Raw genomic sequence first — 9412 nt, 5'->3', positions numbered from 1 at the left:
AGTTCACTTACTTTAATTTACACATTCTTCTCAGGCCTTGCCCCATCATTTCACCATCCTTCAATTTGATTGGTCAAGAAGATACAAAGGCACTTGCCCCATTCACTCAGAACAAGATGTCATGGAGAGGGATTTCCATCTCACACGTCCAGAAACTTGCAGGCCAAATTATCATAGAAGTTAAACAGGCAAGGACAAGTCCAACAGTGAATGGACTTGTCCAATGGCATTGGACATTTTGGGTCATTACTTTCTTTTCTTTCCCCTGGTAATTAAACTGGAATTGGCCTTAAAGACAATTAACTTAAGAAACAATAGAGATGCCATTACACTATGGGTGTGTTCTATAGGCTACTATAGTGGGTTCGATTTCCAGCTTGGGTCACTGACTGTGTGGAGTCTACACGTTCTCCCCGTGTCTGCGTGGGTTTCCTCCGGGTGCTCCGGTTTCCTCCCACAGTCCAAAGATGTGCAGGCAAGGTGGATTGGCCATGCCACATTGCCCTTAGTGTCCAAAAAGTTAGGTTGGGCTACTTGGTTACGGGGATAGGGTGGAGGGTGCTCTTTCCAAGGGCCGCTGCAGACCCAATGGGCCGAATGGCCTTCTTCTGCACTGTAAATTCTATGATTCTATGAACCTTCATAAAACTGTGGTTCAGTCTCAATCGCGTCCAATTATAAGCACTGCAGCTCAGGAAGTATGTGACACCGTTATCAAGAGTGCAGGATAGATTTATGAGAATGGTTCCAGGGATGATGAACTTCTGTAAAAAAGAGCACATGAGATAGGTGTTGCAGTGGAGCATGCAGCCTATTCCACCACTCGATACGATCATGGCTGCTCCGGGACTTCAACACTATTTTCCGGCCAGCTTCCCACTCACCCCCCCCCCCATCCCTTGGTTCCCTGAAAATCTATCTCAACTTCAAGTATGATCAACAATGGAGGACCACAGCCTCATGGGTGGGGAATTACAAAGATTCACAGCCCTTTGAGTCATGACATTCCTCCTCACCTGAGCACTAAGTAATCACACCCTTATCCTGGGATGGTGCCCAGTGTTCTAGCGACCCTAGCCAGCCGAAACAACCTCTCAGTGTCTAACCTTGTCAAACCTCTCCACAATCACTTGTGGCTTTATTGGAGAAGCTAGGGTTGTTCTCCTTCAAGACGAGGACATCGAGGTAAGATTTAGTAAGGTATTCAAAATCATAAGACAATAAGACATAGGAGCAGAATTAGGCCATTCGGCCCATTCAATCATGGCTGATATTTTCTCATCCCCATTCCCCTGCCTTCTCCCCATAATCGCTAATCCCCTTATTAATCAAGAACCTATCTAACTCTGTCTTAAAGACACTCAATGATTTGGCCTCCACAGCCTTCTGCGGTAAAGAGTTCCATAGATTCACCACCCTCTGGCTGAAGAAATTCCTCCTCATCTCAGTTTTAAAGGATCGTCCCTTTAGTCTGAGATGGTGTCCTTTGGTTCTAGTTTTTCCTACAAGTGGAAACATCCTCTCCACGTCCATTCTATCCAGGCCTCGCAGTATCCTGTAAGTTTCAGTAAGATCCCTCCTCATCCTTCTAAACTCCAACGAGTACAGACCCAGAGTCCTCAACCGTTCCTCATATGACAAGTTCTTCATTCCAGTGATCATTCTTGTGAACCTTGTCTGGACCCTTTCCAAGGCCAGCACATCCTTCCTTTGATATGGGGCCCAAAACTGCTCGCAATACTCCAAATGGGGTCTGACCAGAGCCTTATACAGCCTCAGAAGTACATCCCTGGTCTTGTATTCTAGCCCTCTTGACATGAATACTAACATTGCATTTGCCTTCTTAACTGCCGACTGAACCTGCACATTAACCTTAAGAGAATCATGAGCAAGGACTCCCAAGTCCCTTTGTGTTTCTGATTTCCTAAGCATTTCCCCATTTAGAAAATAGTCGATGCCTAAATTTCTTCTTCCAAAGTGCATAACCTCACACTTTTCCAATTTGCCACTTCATTGCCCACGCTCCTTGCTTGTCCAAACCCTTCTACAGCTCCCTTGCTTCCTCAATACTTCCTGTCCCTCTACAGATCTTTGTATCATCTGCAAACTTAGGAAGAGTGCCTTCAGTTCCTTCTTCCAGATCATTTATGTATATTGTGAAAAGTTGTGGTCGCAGCACCGACCCCTGAGGCACACCACAAGTCACTGGCTGCCATTCTGAAAAAGACCTCTTTATCCCCACTCTCTGCCTTCTGCCAGTTAGCGAATCCTCGATCCATGACAGAATCTTACCCTTAACGCCATGGGCTTTTAACTTATTTAACCGTCTGCTATGCGGCTCCTTGTCAAAGGCCTTCTGTAAATATGAATAAATCACGTCCACTGGTTCTCCTTTGTCTAACTTTCTTGTTACCTCCTCAAAGAACTCTAACAGATTTGTCAGACACGACCTCCCTTTGACAAAGCCATGCTGACTCAGTTCTATTTTACCATGCACTTCCAAGTACTTCGCGATCTCATCTTTAATACCAGACTCTAAAATCTTACCAATGACCAAAGTCAGGCTAACTAGCCTGTAATTTCCCATCTTCTGCCTCCCTCCCTTCTTAAACAGGGGTGTAACATTCGCCACTGATGCGTTTAGACCTAAGATGGACAACCTAGGCTTAGTGAGTGGGCCGCATGAGTGGGCCTCCTTCATCTCAGTGGGCCGCATGATTGACATCGGGCTTGTTCACTCACCATGACCCCATGAATACGATCGAATACATTTAATACACGCCGAATATTTCCTAACAAGTTATGGAAAATGTTTAACCATTTATATATCAATAGAACTATCATCAACTTCGAATGGTTACTAACAAAATAAATATTTACACTTTGGACACAAAAGCTCTCAGAGTCAATGTTGTGAGCAAATCAGCATACCCCTCAATTCGCCTGCCCTCACTTTACGTGCCTATCACTTCGGTCATATCGGTAGAAAACAAACTACGTGGACTTAAATTTAGTGGTATGTGACAACCCTGCACGTGGGCAACGGTCAACAAAGTGTCTCGTGGGGCCGCACTCAGAACCCTGGTGGGCTGCATGTGGGCCCCGGGCCGCAGGGTGCCCACCACTGATTTTGACAGTGTGGATAGAGGGAAAGGTTTCCCATTGGTAAAAGAGTGGGGAAGCAGAGAACTCTGATTTGCGGTGAATGGTGAAAGAATCGATGGCGGCACGAGGGAAAACCTTTTTACACAATGGGTGAGTCAGTGGGATGATGATGTTCTGTCCGGTGCGGGCAGATTCAATTGGAGCTTTCAGAACAGAACTGAAGAGCCCCTGAAGAGAAAGGATTCACGGGGCAGTGGGGAGATGATTGGGGGGGGGGGTGGATGGGACGAGGTCAGTTGCCCTGGCAGAGAGCTTGCATGAAAACAATGGGCCGAGTGGCCTCCTCTGTGACCATTTTACAACCCTAACTGATAGGGAAAGAAGTTTCCTTCTTGCCGTGCAAATAATATCAAAGGGAAAACATCCTCATAGGTCTATGGAACTATATATCTTTACTCTGAATCTGGAGACACAAGCTGCAATTAGAATCTTTGAAAATGTAAAGGTATCATCAGGTTTGGTAATGCTGGGACAGTCAGTGGTGATGTTATATCTTCGTCCTCGTGGAGTTTAATGATGGTGTTTGCTGATTATATTGCCATATACACCGGTACTCAGGCTACAGAGATTGAACCACACGATTAATCAGTTATTAAATAGCGCAGTCAGGTGATGTGAAAGATTTCAGATGTTTCACTTATCCCTGTTCTAATTTTCATACAACTAACCTTTCAACTAAATTAAAATTAGAAAACGAGGATCAAAAGAAAAAAAATCCGGATTCTAATTCAAGATCTGCACACAGTTGGTAACTAAAACATTAAACTGGTTAGGTAACAAAAAAAATCTCTTCTGTAAAATGATTGCTGTTGTCGGCTGGAGTGTTTTAAGATGCCTCGCAATATAATTGCGATTATACGATTCTGATGAGACGGTCTTTCCATGTTTCTTATTGTGGGATATATCCAATACACAATGGTCTGACACTTTCCATAGGCTGATTTTGTTGTGTGAAAGTTGTGTAAAATGTGCTGCGGAATACCTAATGCTGGAGAATGGATATGTTCCCATTTCATGAACTTCTTGCCACCATTAAGCACTCCTCGGGTTAAATACAGAATAGGTTAGGTAGAATAAAGACCCTCGCTCGTAATCAATTCCCTGCTTCACGAGTGCATACAGGACTGAATGTAATTTTCCAACACTTAGATGGGTTGGCCATGCTAAATTGCCCCTTAGTATCCAAAGGTAAGGTGGGGCTACAAGGATAGGGGCGGGGGAGTGGGCAGGGTGCTCTTTTAGAGAGTCAGTGCAAACTCAATGGGCTGAATGGCCTCCTTCTGCACTGTCAGGATTCTATGATTCTATGGCTTCACACCAGCTATCTTTGTGAGCTATGCCATGCTACAACAACAACTTGGATTTATATAAGGGTAGCTTTTACGGTCCCACCTGCCGCGGGAATCGTCATGGGCGGGTGCACAATTTGACAGACCATTTAAAGGCCTGTTAACCTTGGGTGGGATTTTCCCGTTTTGGGAGTGGGCGGCTGTGACTGGAAAGCCCCGCCTACATTGTCTCTTGTGTAGTGAAATGCCCAGAGATGCTTCTCAACAGCATATTCAGGCAAAAAAAAAAGGGGATAAAAGGATAGCTGATCAAACTCATAATCAAAGAGGTCATTTGTTTTTTTAGGCGAGAGGTGGAGAGGCTCAGAGAAGTAACTAGACTTTCGATCTGAGGCAGTTGGAATCAATCTTGACGATGGGGTGAAGAAAGTTGGGGAGACACACAGGTCAGAATTGGAGGAACACAGAGCTTCCAGAAGTTTGTAGGGCTGGAGGACCTCACAAAGATATAGAGCTGGGAGGCAATTAGAAATCCAGGATGAGAGCTTTGAAATTCAGTTGTTGGGGATCCAGGGTCTCGTAGGTAAGTGAACACAAGGATGGTCGGTAAGTGGGATTTTGAGTCTTTTTGTTGCAGGAAACGGAGAGTCAGTTGCAAAAAAGGTTCCGCATTGTACCCCAATAGTTTTGCTTAGGATCCTCGCAACCATTGGAGATCTGAAAAGTGACCAGTCTTCCTCAATGAGATTCAACATCATCCCATGGAGAGGGACGAGCAGGACTCGAGCCACTGTACCATGCAACAAGAACAGAAAGTTTGGCAGCATCTGTAGGGAGAGAAAACTGAGTCAAAATGTCTCCTCCTCAGAATTAAAGAGGGGGAAAAATATGTTGGATTATACACTGAGTAACCTTCCTGTCACTTGCCACTTTAACTCAGCATCTTTCCCTCAGGCCCACAGCTCTGTCTTCGGCCTGCTGCGATGCTGCAGTGAAGTCCAACGCAAGCTGGAGGAGCAGCATCTCATCTTCCGATCAGGCATGTCACAGTCCTCAGAACTCAACATTGAGTTCAACAACTTCAGTGTGTGACCTTTCTCCTCCATCTTAAACCCTTTATTAAAAAAAAACCATACATTTGTTGTACCTATGCAAAAACCCTACCTTCTCTCCCCCCCACCTCTTCCCCTTCCCCACTGGGCAACCTGTTACGTGTTCTTGAGTTTTTGATATATCTTTGTTGCAATCACTCCCAGCTTCCACGAATCACTCTTCCAGCTGTTCCAGCCCTTCTTTATACAATATATAATCAAACTCATTTTCCCTCTCTTTAACTCTGAAGAAGAGCCACATGGACTCAATGTTAACTCTGCTTCCTCTCCCTGCAGATGCCGCCGCACCTATTTTCTGTTTTTGTTTCAGATTCCAGCATCTGCGGTATTTAGCTTCTGTACATCACCGTACCAAGCAGCTCATTCTAATTACTCTTACAATGGGCTCGCTCCCTAGAAGGCTGGATTTAAAAGCTCAGTTTTTGGGGGGCGGGAGAGAGAAAGGCCTGCATCTTTCTAATCATAGCGTTAGCAAAGGTACTTAATTCTTTATTTTGGTACTGTATTTAGTAAAAATAAATGTTTAATGGACATTATACCTATTCAGATGATCGACTCTTGCATTTGGTTTGGTACAAATCAAATCGGATTCATTGCGCTCACAATGCACTCAACCACTTCCCGGAAAAGCATAATCAATCCGCTGCATTAGTTCAATATGTTTCTCTCTCACACATCATTTATCCATGGAACTTTTCAGAGTAAGGTTGCTCATTCATTTGGATGTCAGTTTCTCCTGTAATTTCATATTACTTCACAACTGCACACTCAACCTCATGTCATCATGGTTTTTGAATGATTGATTTTTTATTTATTGGGGGTGGTGACTGATTTACAGAGGGCTGTAATGTTCCCCTCATTTAAGGAGTTGTGTTTTCTGTCAGTGCTTGTGATGTTGTCATTGGGCAAACTGCATGAAATTAAAGTGAATCCTATTAAATTTTTAACTGAAAAAAAAGGGAGGCTTTTTGGGGTTGAGGGGGGATTATAGCAGTCCAAAGAAAGCTAGAAGTGAATCTTCTATTTTCTGATGGAAATGTTGGTTTGCCGTCTTTTACAGAAGGATGGACGTGTATTTATAATGCCTTTCATGATCCCTGGACATCTCAAAGCACTTTGTTGAGAAGTCCTTTTGAAATGCAGCCAATGCAGTCTGCTTCTTGAGCTCTCTTCCCCGAAGGCAGGGTGGACCTCACAGTGCCATTGGCGCGATTTCCCATCATGCCGCCTGACAGTAAACACGCTGTGATACCCGCCCATCATTCCATTTAGTCTCCACAATGTAATATTCCGTCCACAGTTGCTGTTACTTGGCCATGGAGGCTTTTTAATGGAAATCGGTATTGGATTCCTTTACTGATGATTTCTACTTTACTCTTTCAGAATAGGGATTCCCTCCAGGGTGTAATTTTGATCTCGGGCCAGAATTCAGTCAATCAGCAGCCCACTTACCATATTTAAATAAATAATTAGGGGCCAGCTGAGCTTGTTAGCAAGCCAATTGATCCAGATAATACACTGCACATGTCATTTAGATTTAGATTTATTGTCACGTGTACCAAGGTACAGTGTAAAGTATTGTTCTAGGTACAGTCCAGACACTCGCTCCATCCATGAAAACATAGAACACAAGATACATATATGAGGATACATAATGAAAAGGTTAGAACGGTTATAAAAGATGTAGGAAGAGGATCTGTGGGGGAGAGCTCGTAGAGAGTCGCCATGCTCTGGCACCATCATAACATGGTTCACGTGGTCAGTCAGGTGGGTGTGGGCAAATCACTTAAAAAAAATCTTTCTCAAAGGGTGGGAAGGAAGAGGGGAGTAAGGGTGGCAGGGTGGAACAGTGGTTAGAATTCTGCTGTCTCACAGCACCAGGGACCCAGGTTCAATTCCAGCCTTGGGTGACTGTCTGTGTTCTCCCCGTATCTGCGTGGGTTTTCTCCGGGTGCTCCGGTTTCAGCCCACAGTCCAAAGGTGTGCAAGTTAGGTGGATTGGCCATGCTAAATCACCCCTTAGTGTGTAGGGATGTGCAGGTTAGGGTATGAGGTTATGGGGATAGGGGGGAGTGGGCATGGGTAGGGTGCTCATTTGAAGGGTTGGTGCAGACTCGATGGGATGAATGGCCTCCTTCGGCACTGTAGGGATTCTTGCAGCACCGGCAGCGTCCACTACTGTGCTCTTGCAGGCCAATCTGATCATTCTCAGCTCTAGAGGGTGGGTATTCCTCCCGAGTGAGGGCCGCAAGTCCCACACTACCCCAATTTAGCCTGACTGCAGCACTTCATGGCTGAGAGGCGGGGCTGGCATTGTGCGGGTCAGCTCACACTCCATTTGCTTCTGGGGGAAGGGCGGACGCTGAGCCACTGCAACCCCCCCCCCCCCCCCCCCACTCCTCCCACCTCGTAGAATGCTGCCCAAGTTTATATGTGTGTAAAACAATGAGACTTGCATTGGTTAAGTAACAATTTGAGTTACAGAAAACCAATTGTAACAGAGATTGATGTATCAATCAGGGAGAAAACAATTGTTACCTTCTTTCCGTCAGCCAGGAAACATGTCAAACCTCAAACTCCAAAACATTCAATGATTTCTTGAACAATTGCCTCTTGTCCCAAATGGTCGCTTCTAGTTGGACCAATTTGACAAACAATTTTGTCCATGATGGCTTCTCTTAAGTGCTATTATAAACATCTTCCTACCTTGGTCAATGCTGCATATTGTTCCCAATTTATTGACATTGGGTGCTATACAAGTGAATTATGTAGAGAAAAAAGAATACGGCCACAATTCAATCTCAATGTTGTTAACGTATGTGTGATCAATTGGTCACAAACTAGCACTTGTTATGGAATCATAGAATCTCTACAGGTCAGAAGGAGGCGATTTGGCCCACCGGGTATGCACTGACCCTCCGAAAGAGCACCCTAATCTCGGCTCACTCCCCCACCCTATCCCCATAATCCCACCTAATCTGCACATCTTTGGACTGTGGGAGGAAACCCACGCAGCCACGGGGAGAAAGTGCAAACTCCACACACTTACCCGAGGCCGGAATTGAACCCGGACATTGGCGCTGTGAGGCAGCTGTGCTAACAACTGTGCCACAGTAGAATCTTAAGCATGAATGAGGTTACAGCTCCAGCAAGGTTGTGGGGTGTGGGGGGGGGGCTAATGGGGAATTACCTTATCACCAGCGACAAGTCCCCTTCAAAAGTTGCATTGTTGCTGCGTGCTGCGTGCTCTCAAATCTCACTGGGCTATCTGCTGGATTTGGCTGAAACAGTTTTTGCGTACACTGCCTGCCTGCCGCATGGTGCACCAATTTGAGATCCGGTTGTGTTTGCTAAGGAAAACATGACCTAACTTCTGAGCTATTCCTTCGTTGCGTTGACCTCCTGGTCTTTAGGGTGACCTCCCCTTTAGGGTGAACATGCTGATGGGGAAGGGACATCTGGCTTCTATGAATTTCCCATGACTCCCCTCATTCTGGGGCTGTTTTTTGGGCTGGTGCAAAGCTGGCAGGGCAGTGGATCGAGACAGGGAAATGAAGCTGTAGACGACCATGTCAATTGGCATCAGATATAGTTGGTTTTCATTATTTGAAATGGAACTGTCATTGTGGGGGTAATTTTGAAAGTATTTATTGGTAGCTTTCAGGAGCTTATGGCTCTCAGGCTAATTGCCATTTTTCTGGCCCATCGAGCCTGACAAATCTACACTTGGAGCTAATCAGCGGGTGTGCGTCGCCCACGAATGCTAAATACATCAAATTTAGCAAAATACTTTTCGCAAAAGCCAAGCCTACTGAATAATAATTTGCTATCCACAGAAAGAAAGCA

This window comes from Scyliorhinus torazame, chromosome 16, assembly GCF_047496885.1.
Source record: "Scyliorhinus torazame isolate Kashiwa2021f chromosome 16, sScyTor2.1, whole genome shotgun sequence".
In the NCBI taxonomy this organism is placed as follows: domain Eukaryota; kingdom Metazoa; phylum Chordata; class Chondrichthyes; order Carcharhiniformes; family Scyliorhinidae; genus Scyliorhinus; species Scyliorhinus torazame.
The sequence above is the reverse complement of the archived record's forward strand: the minus strand, read 5'-3'. Positions refer to the sequence as shown.